Source organism: Antrostomus carolinensis, unplaced genomic scaffold (genome assembly GCF_000700745.2).
Source record: "Antrostomus carolinensis isolate BGI_N321 unplaced genomic scaffold, ASM70074v2 scaffold9828, whole genome shotgun sequence".
Taxonomy (NCBI): Eukaryota; Metazoa; Chordata; class Aves; order Caprimulgiformes; family Caprimulgidae; genus Antrostomus; species Antrostomus carolinensis.
Genome location: NW_010335004.1, coordinates 9493 through 21272, shown reverse-complemented (window position 1 = coordinate 21272; position 11780 = coordinate 9493). Strand labels below are relative to the sequence as shown.

General features: G+C 40.4%; 1 non-coding gene across 1 annotated transcript; it reads left to right on the top strand.

Moving 5' to 3' along the window:
* Window positions 1-11319: 11319 nt before the first annotated feature.
* Window positions 11320-11391, top strand: TRNAH-GUG (transfer RNA histidin (anticodon GUG)). The gene has a single exon. It is a non-coding gene; the product is annotated as a tRNA-His (tRNA).
* The last annotated feature ends 389 nt before the right edge of the window (window positions 11392-11780 follow it).

The window sequence follows — 11780 nt, the reverse complement described above, 5'->3', positions numbered from 1 at the left end:
AAGTAAACCTCCAGGATATGTTATGTGAAAACAGATTCTGATGGCTTTTTGAGAGACAGGGAAGCTCAGATACGAGAAACAGATATTTTGTGAGCAGAAATAACATAAGATGCTTTAAAGAGCCCATAGACACTTTATCTTTTAGAACTGAAAACTGTGGTTTTTACTTCAGTCAGTAAAGTATGGCAAGAAAAATAGGCAACACCAAAGAACTTTATTCAGTCATTCTGCGGCATGGTAACTAGCACTTTTAATAATCCTGCAAACTGTGCATTTTATTTTATTTTATTTTAATTTTTGACTTTTTCAAGAGCAAAAAAAAAAAAAACCCAATTCTGCTGTTAAGTGAAAATAATTATTGTCCGATTCCTTACTGGATAAAACTCAAATAGTAAAAGTAAAAATTGCTATTTTGGGAGACTGATTTATGGTACAATGTAATTCTGTATGTAACCAAGGCCACTGTAAATTTATTTTCCAAATGATGTCTTTTGCCTCCAGCCCTATAACAAAAATAGGAGAAGAAAATGAATATGTAAGTGACCCTTAAGTTTTACTGAAATACTATTTTGTAAAATATCTAATACAAATAACAAAAATAATATCTGAATTTCAGAACCAGTCCTGTGATTTGTAAGGTATAATTTCATTACTTTTTTGAATGCCTGTCTTTGGCCACATTTCCATAAAGGGTTGCAGGTTAAGATTTTCAAGAAGCAATTACTCCATAATGGTCTGAATAAATACGTGAGTGCTCACACTGTGCTAGTGGTCACACTTCCTGCAGTAAATGCAGTATATGTTTAAAAAACTGATGAGTGAGTGTTATCGACATCTAAAATGAAATTAAACTCCTTCATGATGGATTACCTGTACATACATATAGCAGCCTTTGAAGGTGTATAACTTAGGGTGAAATATTGAAAAAAAAAGTATGAAAAATCTGATTAAAAGTTGCTTTTGGTTTGTCTTGATCGTGCTCGCTTGCTGATGGTTCTTTGACAGTTTACATGATGCTGACCTGTCCTCATCCCTTGCTACAAAAATGGTATCCAGAACCCTGGAGAAGATGGTGAACTCATTGCTATTATACACACTGCTGTAATGGAGAAGGGAAACAGGACGTATCTTTGCAGACTATAGTAAAAAGAAAGGAATTTAGGACATGCCTACAGGTGAAAAAGGTAGCGACTTAAAAAAAACAGTTTTAGAAATCAACTCTGTTGGAGAGTCACATTCTGCTTGGTGAATGAACAGTGAGCACAGTTTCTTCTTCCTTTCTCTGAAGTTCTCATTTATTAAGCAGAAGTCAGTAAGGGACCTCTGCTGTAGTTGAAAACAACAGAGAGGTCTGTGCTGCTACAGGGCTCGAGGACCTGTTCTCTAGTCTTCTAACCCCATTTCTGTTAGGATGCTGAGTTGCTGCAGGTGAGGGTGACCAGAAACAGCTGTCTCTGTCCCTGTCCTTGACAATGCCATGGTACACAAACCACAGCACTGTTGCTGACGTGTGGTTCTGGAGATACAGCCCTAGACCTGTGGGCTGCTGGATCACCAAGCAATGAAATCCTGCTTAGGAGCCATCCTGGAGGCAGACATGCTTTCTTCAAGTTAGCCACAGTATGCAATGCAGAGTTATGGCCTCAGCTTGTTTGCATTTGCTGTAGGAGCAAACCACCATATCAGTCAGGCATGTGTTTTGGGGCTATTTTGAACAGTACACAGAAGCTTTGTAGCCTATGGCCGTGGTGATGATCCAGTCAGAAGTGTTACACAGCTGCATATCATGGACACATCACCTGAGATTCAGACAAGTTGGTCACAGTCAGACCAAGAAAGATTTCACCCACATACTCTAGCAATTCGCACCTTTGTTGATCAGTGTTTCAACAAAAGAAATTAAGCTTTTAAAATCCTGTTTTCAGAAGCCTTTTGTTCATGCATTTGCTAGGGTCTGGTGCAGGACCTAGGCTAAAATCATGCTCCACAGCTGTGTCACAACAAACCCCTGCATACATCCTACATTCATCTGTCCCACTTGGATACATATGCATGGGTAAACGAAGTCTACAATGTTTGAGTATAATCATTTGAATATGTACCGGTTTACAAGATCAAATAAGTACATGAAATAATTAGGCTGATGGGAAAAGAGAGAGTAATAGCAAGAGGGAAGACTAAAGAGTGAGTAGTAACACATGAATCCATATTTTGTGAGACATGGAAAAGGCAGAGGAATCAGGGCAACTATTCTGTACTCCTTGACAATAACAGGAGCTGATTTTCATAAATAAAAATTGAACCCTAGGAATTAGCTTGTTTCATAACTTTAAAAAATGCATGTTCTCTGTCAGTTTAAGATTAATGCCCCTATGGCAATGTGCAGGAATGATAAAGAGTTTGTAATCTAAAGGATAGCTATTATCTAAGCAAAGGGTAAAGTGAGGACATCTTCTCTCTGTTCTCCCTGAAAAAACTTCCCACTACATTCCAGTTTCTTGAGTGAGAATTCTGCTTGACTTAGGCTTTAATTTCTAACAACTTATTTACTTGTGTGAATTTGCCCCTGATGAGTCTTTGTCCTTCCTTCCTTAGCCAGCTTTCAGTTTTGGAGCTCCCTCTCTTTTGCTGCAACATCATCATTTTCACTTTCACAGCATCTCATAGCAGAACCAGCAGTTAGTTTTCTTATGATGTGATTGGAGCTGCAGTCTGCCTTGGTGCTGCTCCCAGCTCTGCCTTGCCTTGCAAACAGCACTCACTCACACACAGTCAGTGTTGCTTTCAGTCCAGGTAACTGGATTGTGTGGTGCTACAAGCAAAAATCCAGCCGATCCTGTAAATTTAGGCTGGAAATCCCCGGGTACAGATTGCAGGATAGTTTACTCCAGTGCTGTCCTGTGGCCCACTGTATCCTAACCCCCTCACAAAAGGCACAAACAGATTTCCTTATGGCCCACAGTGAAAGACATATAAAGCAGTTCTGCTTACAATAACAAAAATATTTATGAGATGGATATATCCTCAAGCCCTGTGCTGATCCTCAGCACTGATGATGCCCTCGAAGTCTGGCAAGCTAAGATGTACAATTGCTTACAGCTGAAGCTGCATAACCCTGTGGCTCTGTCCCTTCCACTTGTGGAAACTTGGGGCAAATTGCTCCACCAGAAAGGTGTATGAAGGATAATGATCACCCTACTTTGATGGGGTGGGGAGAGATAAGAGCTTTAATGATCAGCGCATCTCAAAGCTTGTGAAGCTTGTGCCTGGAATAGCTCCTGGGATTTAAGAGCCAAAGGCATGACCTCCCAGACTGACAGGGAGGTATGAACTGTGTCAGTTCTGCTTTCACAGGAGTACATCAAGGCTTATGTTTTATCTCCTTAATGCTTTTTTTGGTGATTCTAGAAAGCACTCACAATAAACATAGACTGACCAAATACCTGCTTTGTTAATGAATGTGTAGCTGAAAACTGCTACCAAGACATGTTTCTTCTAACAATATGTTACAAAGTTACCAGACTCCAGCTCAGTTTTGTTAGTTTGACTGCCTTGCTTATTATTATCTCCTCGTAAAAGAGTTTCAGTTGTCCTTTGATGTTTACAAGTCACGGAGCTGAATGCGAGATGTGGTTTACCTCTTTGCAAAAGGGTGTTTTCTGCTGACTTGCCTACCATGCAACAGCGAGCGCATAAAAAATGTTGCAATATAGAAAGCTGAAACAACCACAAAGAACAAGTCAAAACACAGAATAGTGGCAAGGACTGGCAAATCCTGGCTTTTAAAAACTTACTTCCTTTTTTTCTTCATCTGAAGAGAGAGAATGGTTCTGAAAAAAAAACCCCAAAATGCCTAACAGTCATCCTCCCACTAATGTAGTTTGCAACAGTTCGGACACACACAGTAGTTTCCTGGCTTTAGGTGAAAGAGTATTGCTGTGTTACAGTTAAAAAAACCCCAAAACAAACCAATTATGAGGAACATTATGCGTACAAAATCCTTCCCTTGGATATACCTCAACTAATTCACTAGCAGCAGAATGTTAAATGGGAAGTCGTGCTTACATGCTGGTTATAGTTAGAAGAACAGGTTTTTGACAGTAATGCCCTGAGACCTTTCATATCCTCAGTCTATTTTTGGAGGCACAGGGAAATTTTTCTCCACTCCTAGGGAATTAGCTCTGCACCTTTGAGGAGACCTTACAGGTTCAGGAACTAAATTAGGGAGAGATCAATAGTAGTTCATGCTCCACTTCAGGTAAGCCATTTTTATTATCCAATTCTTTTTCCATTTTTTACTCGAATAGTATGCAAAAGTTTTAAAGAGCGAGAATCATTTCAGAAAAACATCCCATCCAAAAGCATCTTCAGCTGTAAAAATACAATCTACATGAATACTCAGTGAGATGGAGAATTTTGTAAGAGGATCAAAATTACAAAATAAAGGAACAATAGATGACACGTTCACTTGTACCACAAGCAGGCAGAATGAAATGCCAGTGTGCATTTGGACTGCACACCTAAAGCATTGGATAACAGGGTACCTTTACTATATAGACTTTGGAAGTTTGCTCTTTGGGAGTAGAGATGCATCTATTCTGTTTGAATGCTGACCTGAGTGCTCCACTGATTGAAGCTTGTGCAAAGTGGGGTGAATGCCAGCCAACTACAATTTTCTCTTCATTGACACAACAGTTGTGTTGTAAGACCTAATACACAACTGTGCTCTTCTCAGTGATGCCCAACAATAGGACAAGGAGCAATGGGTGTGAGCTGGAACACAGGAGGTTCCGCTTAAACTTGAGAAAAAACTACTTTACAGTGAGGGTGCCAGAGCCCTGGAACAGGCTGCCCAGGGAGGTTGTGGAGTCTCCTTCTCTGGAGACATTCAAGACCCGCCTGGACGCCTTCCTGTGTAATCTTGTTTAGGTTCCTGCTCCGGCAGGGGGATTGGACTAGATGATATTTCGAGGTCCCTTCCAATCCCCATCATTCTGTGATTCTGTGATTCTGTGACTGGATGTAAGTAATGCTGATGGTATAAGATTTTGTTACTTTGAAGATTTTTGCTGTGTCATTTTCTCCCTTTGTGCTGTAAATATCTATATATAAACATACATGTTTGTAGATGTGACCATGCTTGCTTTGAGATTTTGCTGTTCCTGTAAGCAGATAGAGAGTTCTGGCAGGAGAACATCTGAAACACTTCATCCATTCATTCTAGCCCTCTGGCTGCCAGAAAGAAATTTTAAAGCTACAGAAAAGGCAAAGAACAACAGAAAAGAAGAACAAAATCCTTAGGACAGTGACAAATTTGTTCATGAGGAAAAGTTACGTGATGTTGGCTACAGGAAAATACTAGATATTTGGATACTCATTTGTGACTGATTATGCAGGTGCACAGAGCAAAAGAAAAGCAGTGTAGCATAAATGTATTTGAATTAAAAGAATAATAGGAAACACAAAGTGAATTAGAAAAGAATTTAAAAGAATTAAAAATTTAAAAGAGTGTAGCCAGCAGGTCAAGGGAGGTTCTCCTTCTCCCCTCTATTCTGTCCTCTGGTGAGGCCACATCTGGAATAGTGAGGCCACATCTGCGTCCAGTTCTGGGCTCCTCAGTTCAAGTGGGACAGGGATCTTCTGGAGAGAGTCCAGCGGAGGCCACAAAGATGATTAGGGGCCTGGCAAAATCTGCCCCTGCCAAGCAGGAGGTGGGGGATTAGTGTAGTGACTCACCTATGCAATACAGAGGGCTCTGCAAGGCTCATGCAGAGGACCAGAAATGTTCTTTGCAGGTCAGAGAAGGGGAACACACCCTGCCTTTGGGAAGTCAGGTGGCTCTCAGTCTATACATCCCATATGCCCGCATGGAGTGGTGATGACACTGAACCAAAGGCAATCAGCAATCATTTCAGCAGAGACTGTTTGAATGCCCTGCATGTGTGTATCAATAGAAAAACCTATGCCTTGTAATGGTAAAATACTGCCTAATCAGAATTGTCTATGTATGTCACACCAGGACTTTAGATTGTGCAAATGATGGTACCAGTCTGAAGGAGCAGAAAAGGCCTCCAGTTGCTGGCCTGAATGGTTTGCAACATCGAAATGTAACTTTATCTCTCCCCTTCTTTCCTGTTCTTTAACAATACAATCAGAGACCATGGGAACTGTAAGTATTGGGTCAGTTAACTCTGTAATGAAAACTAACAAGTGGATATACTATGGCATTCACCTTCCCCTCCAAGGGTGTTGGGCATTGCTGTCTAGACAACTTCAGAACTCCAGTTGTGCATTATTTCTTCAAGGCAACTTCTCTGATCTGGGTGATGATTGTGCCTCCTATGAATGCTAACTTTCATTGAATGTCCTTATTATTACTGCATCAAAAACTCCTTAATCCTTTATATTTTTAATAGCAAAAAGCCTGAAGCCAAATTTTGTCATCCTGTAATAAATTTTGGTCTGTTTTTACTGAGACAAATCATCCATGTGCATTTGTGCGGTGATGGGCTTTCTTGCATGAAAACGTCCATGAGCAAAATACCAAACAGAAAATGCCAGTAAACTTCTGTTTCTAATAGTAAAAAACAGTACTGAAAGAAACTTTTTCATTGCACATCCCAAAATGTTTTGCTATAACAAGTGTATAACTTGTTATAACACCTATTGTACAAATGGTGATAACCATTTAAACATGCTTATTTAAGATTGTGCTGCAAACTGGTGACAGTTTAAACTAAGTAGTTTAAAAAGAGTATTAAGCCAATTTTGGCCTTTGACCTAGCACCCAAGTCTTCTCTATCATGTTGTCAGAATAGTTGTCTGAACTGCATGAAGTTACTCTCACAGTCATGGACATTAAGGTTGTCACTCAAAGTTAAACAGATTAAGATTAGAAGAAACACATGTTTTCTGGTAAAGGCAGGCAAGAAACAGGCTGAGAAATCTAGATATGTAATAGAAGTAGGTAGAGGAGAGACCTGATCAGGGTCTCCTGTTCCCTATGCAGTGTCTTGGGCTACTTGTCTATGAGTGCAGAGAGAGTATCCCTGTCTCAGGCTTTTCTGCCAAGTGTTACCCTTGCACAGCTAATTCATTATAGAGGCAAAAATCATAAACTCCATGGCATGATGCTGGGGGCACTGAGCTAAAACCCAGGTGAATAGCCTGGAGGCTAGTCCCTTTAAATACTTGCTTATGCTAACAATAAAGGGAAGAGTTCAGATTAGAGACACTAGGAGAGATTTACCGTATGTTAATTAATATTCTAATAATTAAAGAATCCCCTTGGGAAATTAGAGAGAGAAAAAAAAAATGCTATTTGTATCTGGTTCAAGTCCTTCTTCTTCCAGACCTGTCCATGAATTTGTTGGTTACTTGGGGGTGGGAGGAGTGTCTTGTCATTGCTTTTTTTCTTTTGACCAGAGAAAAAGAGAAATGTTATGTCCAAAACTGATATCTTAACAGAAAAAGTAATTGTTTTGAAATATTATTTTTAGACAAAAACCACAAACAATAAAAAATTATTTTTTTAAAAAAAGGAAACTGCAAATACTTAAGATGCCTTCTCAGTTATGTGAGTGAAAATTTGACAGTTGTTTTCTGAGCCCAAGTAAAGGTAGCAAGGCTGGGCTCATCAGAGAACCACATGACTGTGCAAATGCTGCACAAGGCATGCTTATGTGCACTAACTTTTTTCGGGGGGGCGGGGGGGGAGAAAAGAAAAAATAATAACATTTTAATAATAGATATTATTAAAAAATTTTCAAACAATGGCAAGATACACAGAGACAGGGTGGAAAGTAGTACCAGTGTAGTACAATTAATGAAATGATCATTCATTACGCAGTGGTTACTGCTTGTTACATCATCTCAAAGATTTGTGGACTGATCTTAAACTCTGAAGGTTTATGAATGTGATTGATTATAACCTGTATTTTATTCTCATGTGTATAGAGGTCTGAAATACAAACAGTACATCATGTGACTCCAATTTAGCAAAAAATGTATTAGATGACATTTTAAGCTCTGTACAACAAGATGGAACTATAAGTGCTTTTTTGTTTCTCTGAGATCTAGACTGAAAAAAATCACACAAAAATTTTTGATGGGAATCTAGCAAAAACTAAGGCACCCCTATGACTTCTATGGGAGGTGACACTGTAGAGTAGAATAATACAGCTTACAGAGCTTGCAAGGACCCTGTCTCATCACAGCTACAAATATCTTATTGATGATTTGTAAGACAAACCACATTCAAAATTTCCTTCATCTCCTGAGGATGCTATAAAGCACCTGAAGGAATCCTGAAGTAGTTTTAACTTTATCTCTTTACTCTGAAGGGGGATTCTGTGGACAGAAACCTGTGTCTGTAATATTTACTCAGCTTTTGTCATTAGGGGATGTGTGGATGTTCTGAGGGACTCAAGCAAAACTGATGTTGTTATCGTTACTTAAGCACAGGTAATCAGTAATAACAAGACCCAATTTTTTTTTTTTCTAAAAAGTTATTCATGGTCCTAAATATGGGAATTAAGTAAATATTCTAAGAGCTCTACTTCCACAGGTCTACAATGCCAAGAAACTTCAGAGAAGTTACTACTGAATAATTTTAGTTCCAGGCCTGCCCACATGTGCATGATGCTGAGCAATGCCATCTTCCAAATGCACCCATGCTCACATGCAGGTAGCTAGGTGATGGTACTGTCCTTTTCACTGTTAAGACCTTTTGAGCTCACTTCAGCCCTTATCTACCACTCTTCTTTATGAACCACAATTTTCCATGTTTTTCAATGAATATATTAAAAAAAAATAAAAATTGCAGTAATGAAGAACACCTGACACACTGTCCTGATACTGGCTGTTAAATACTGATGGTCAGTTTCTTTGTCCTGTTTAATCAAGGTCTTTGGAGTACTGGGGAGTATCATAGGACTTACCACATCAAAGCATTCACCCAGAAGTGGCATTCACTGTCCAAATCTTCAGAGATTTCTTTAGAGTTCAAAGGGCTTGAAGGCTGGTGGGGGAAAGGGAAAAAGGTCTACCCATACTGTGACTTCTTACGGCTGGCAACATAGATGTGATAGGTTTACAGGAAACATTCATACTGTAATGCACAAGCTGTGATAGAAGGGATTGATTTTTCCAGTCCTTTTTCCTTTCCAGAAGATTCAGCAGCTTATTCTGCTGATGCCTGCTTTCCAGACAGATGTGGCATGAGAAATGAAAGACAGAGTTGGAGAAAGAATAGGGACAGCCATAGTACCTCCTTGGTTTTTTAGATGTTAATTATGTGTGCAGTTATGCTTAATTTCTGCTAAATGTAATGGCTTTATGAGGCAGCAGCAAGCCTAAATTGAGGGATCAGTTTTACGTCAGATGTCTGCCACTCCTGGTCCTGGTTTTCTTTCTTGCAAGCTTGTGACAGCAACACAGTCCCTTAGCACACAACTAGGCTGTGCCTGGCAGGATTGGAGATCAGGGAAGCGGCAGCAATCCTGCCCTGTGGAAGGGGGCACTGACCCCTCATTCCTGCCCTGTGGAAGGGTACACTGACCCTTGAGCAAAATGCTATTTTGGTCACACCAAGCCATTGAGCAAGGCTGCAGGGTGAGGTAGAGCAGTCTGAACTGTACGCCAGCCTGATCTAATGGTTGGTAACCCTGTCCACAGCAGAGGGGTTGGAACTAGATGATCTTTGAGGTCTCTTCCAACTCTAACCATTCTATGATTCTATAATTCTATGATTCTCCTTCCCTCCTGCAGCTCCAGCAGCAGGGAGGACCCCTCCTTGTGCTTGCAGGAGGTACCTATGCATTTCCCTAAGGCAGTTGCTGTGGTCTCCAAAGTTATCAGCCAGGCAAGGTTTGCAAATCAGTTAAGTTTTCTAATTAAATAATGAATATAAATGCAGGGAGGGTGAGCATGAGGAAAATAGGCTGCCTTTTCTGAGCAGGGCTTGAGCACCCCAGAGCTTGCCACGTTATTGTTTTTCCCCATGATAATCCTTCTTTACATTGTACAGCTTGATTTCTGTTAGAGCTCTTATTTGAGAGAAATAAGATTTTTTTTACTTTTGTGCCTATTTGAATGTTGTTTACATTCTTTTTGCATTTAAACATCTGACAACGGGCAGATGCTTCTCAGCAGCTGCTTCAGTATAACACTAATGGATGGTCTCAGTTGATAGAAGCTAAGTGCTCACTCCCCTTAGATTTCATGTATAGCATTTGACCACCTCCTTCCATGGTACGTAATGGAAATTCTGAAAAGCTGGTTTTTATGTTCTGTGCTAATTGCAGAGGTAAGGAAGAGGATGCCCATCAATATAAGCACTTACATTAGAATGAATCTTACATGGTTTAACTCAGCAAATACAGTTTTCAATTAAGTCGATTTTGCTCTTTTGCCTAAATCTAACTCTACAGCATGCTCTCCTCCTCCTCTACTCTGCCCTGGTGAGGCTGCATCTGGAATATTGTGTCCAGTTCTGGGCCCCACAGTTCAAGAAGGACAGGGAACTGCTGGAGAGAGTCCAGCACAGAGCCACCAAGATGATTCAGGGAGTGGAACGTCTCCCTTATGAGGAAAGGCTGAGAGAGCTGGGTCTCTTCAGCTTGGAGAAGAGGAGACTGAGGGGAGACCTCATTAATGTTTATAAATATATAAAGGGCCAATGTCAGGAGGATGGAGCCAGGCTCTTCTCAATGATGCCCAGTGGTAGGAAAAGGGGCAATGGGTGTGAGCTGGAACACAGGAGGTTCCGCTTAAACTTGAGAAGAAACTTCTTTACAGTGAGGGTGACAGAGCACTGGAACAGGCTGCCCAGGGAGGTTGTGGAGTCTCCTTCTCTGGAGACATTCAAGACCCATCTGGACGCCTTCCTGTGTGATGTCATTTAGGTTCCTGCTCCGGCAGGGGGACTGGACTAGATGATCTTTCGAGGTCCCTTCCAATCCCCAACATTCTGTGATTCTGTGATTCTGTGATTCTGACAGACTTTTCTGCTGTCATGACTTTGCCTTCCTTACCACTGATAAAATAGGAAAAAAAATGTTCCCTGTGAAAAGATGTGGGGGACAGGAGAAGGGTTATTATAACTCTCCTGAGCCTGTGTTCAGGCAATCCTGCTAAGCATGGATTAGCAAGAGAAAGGAAAAGTAATTCTGGAAGCACTTTTGAGAGGACAGTAACATGTAAGAATTTGAGCCAGCGGCTGCTAAAACTCGGTGTAAACTGCAGGTGGCACCATTTGTATAAAATTTTGTAGACCACGGGGGAAAGAGATGTCACTTTAATTTAGTTTTCTGATAGCTTGCCGTGATCGTATAGTGGTTAGTACTCTGCGTTGTGGCCGCAGCAACCTCGGTTCAAATCCGAGTCACGGCAGGGAAAGGCATGTCATTTTGAAGCGATGTAACCACAGATTGCATACCAAAAATAATATATCAGTGATGCTAAGACTAAGATGAGAAAGCAGGTAGAAGCTCTGTAACATCTACAATAATATTTTGCTAAAAGAGTATGTGCCACAAGTATTAGTTCAGTCATCCTGTTGCCAAGTGTGATTTTTTAAAAAAAAATCTAAATGTTTACGCATTTTGTGATATACACAGTGACATAGTAAGCATGCAATTTTTACTCATTGCAGGTATTTAAGATCCTAACCAAGCCATGAAGTCTGATTGGTTTTGATCTTTGCGAGTTTTCATGCTATTAAAACAATTAGCTTGAATTGCTTGGAAATATGACAGTGGTAGATGTGGAAATCCTGCTTA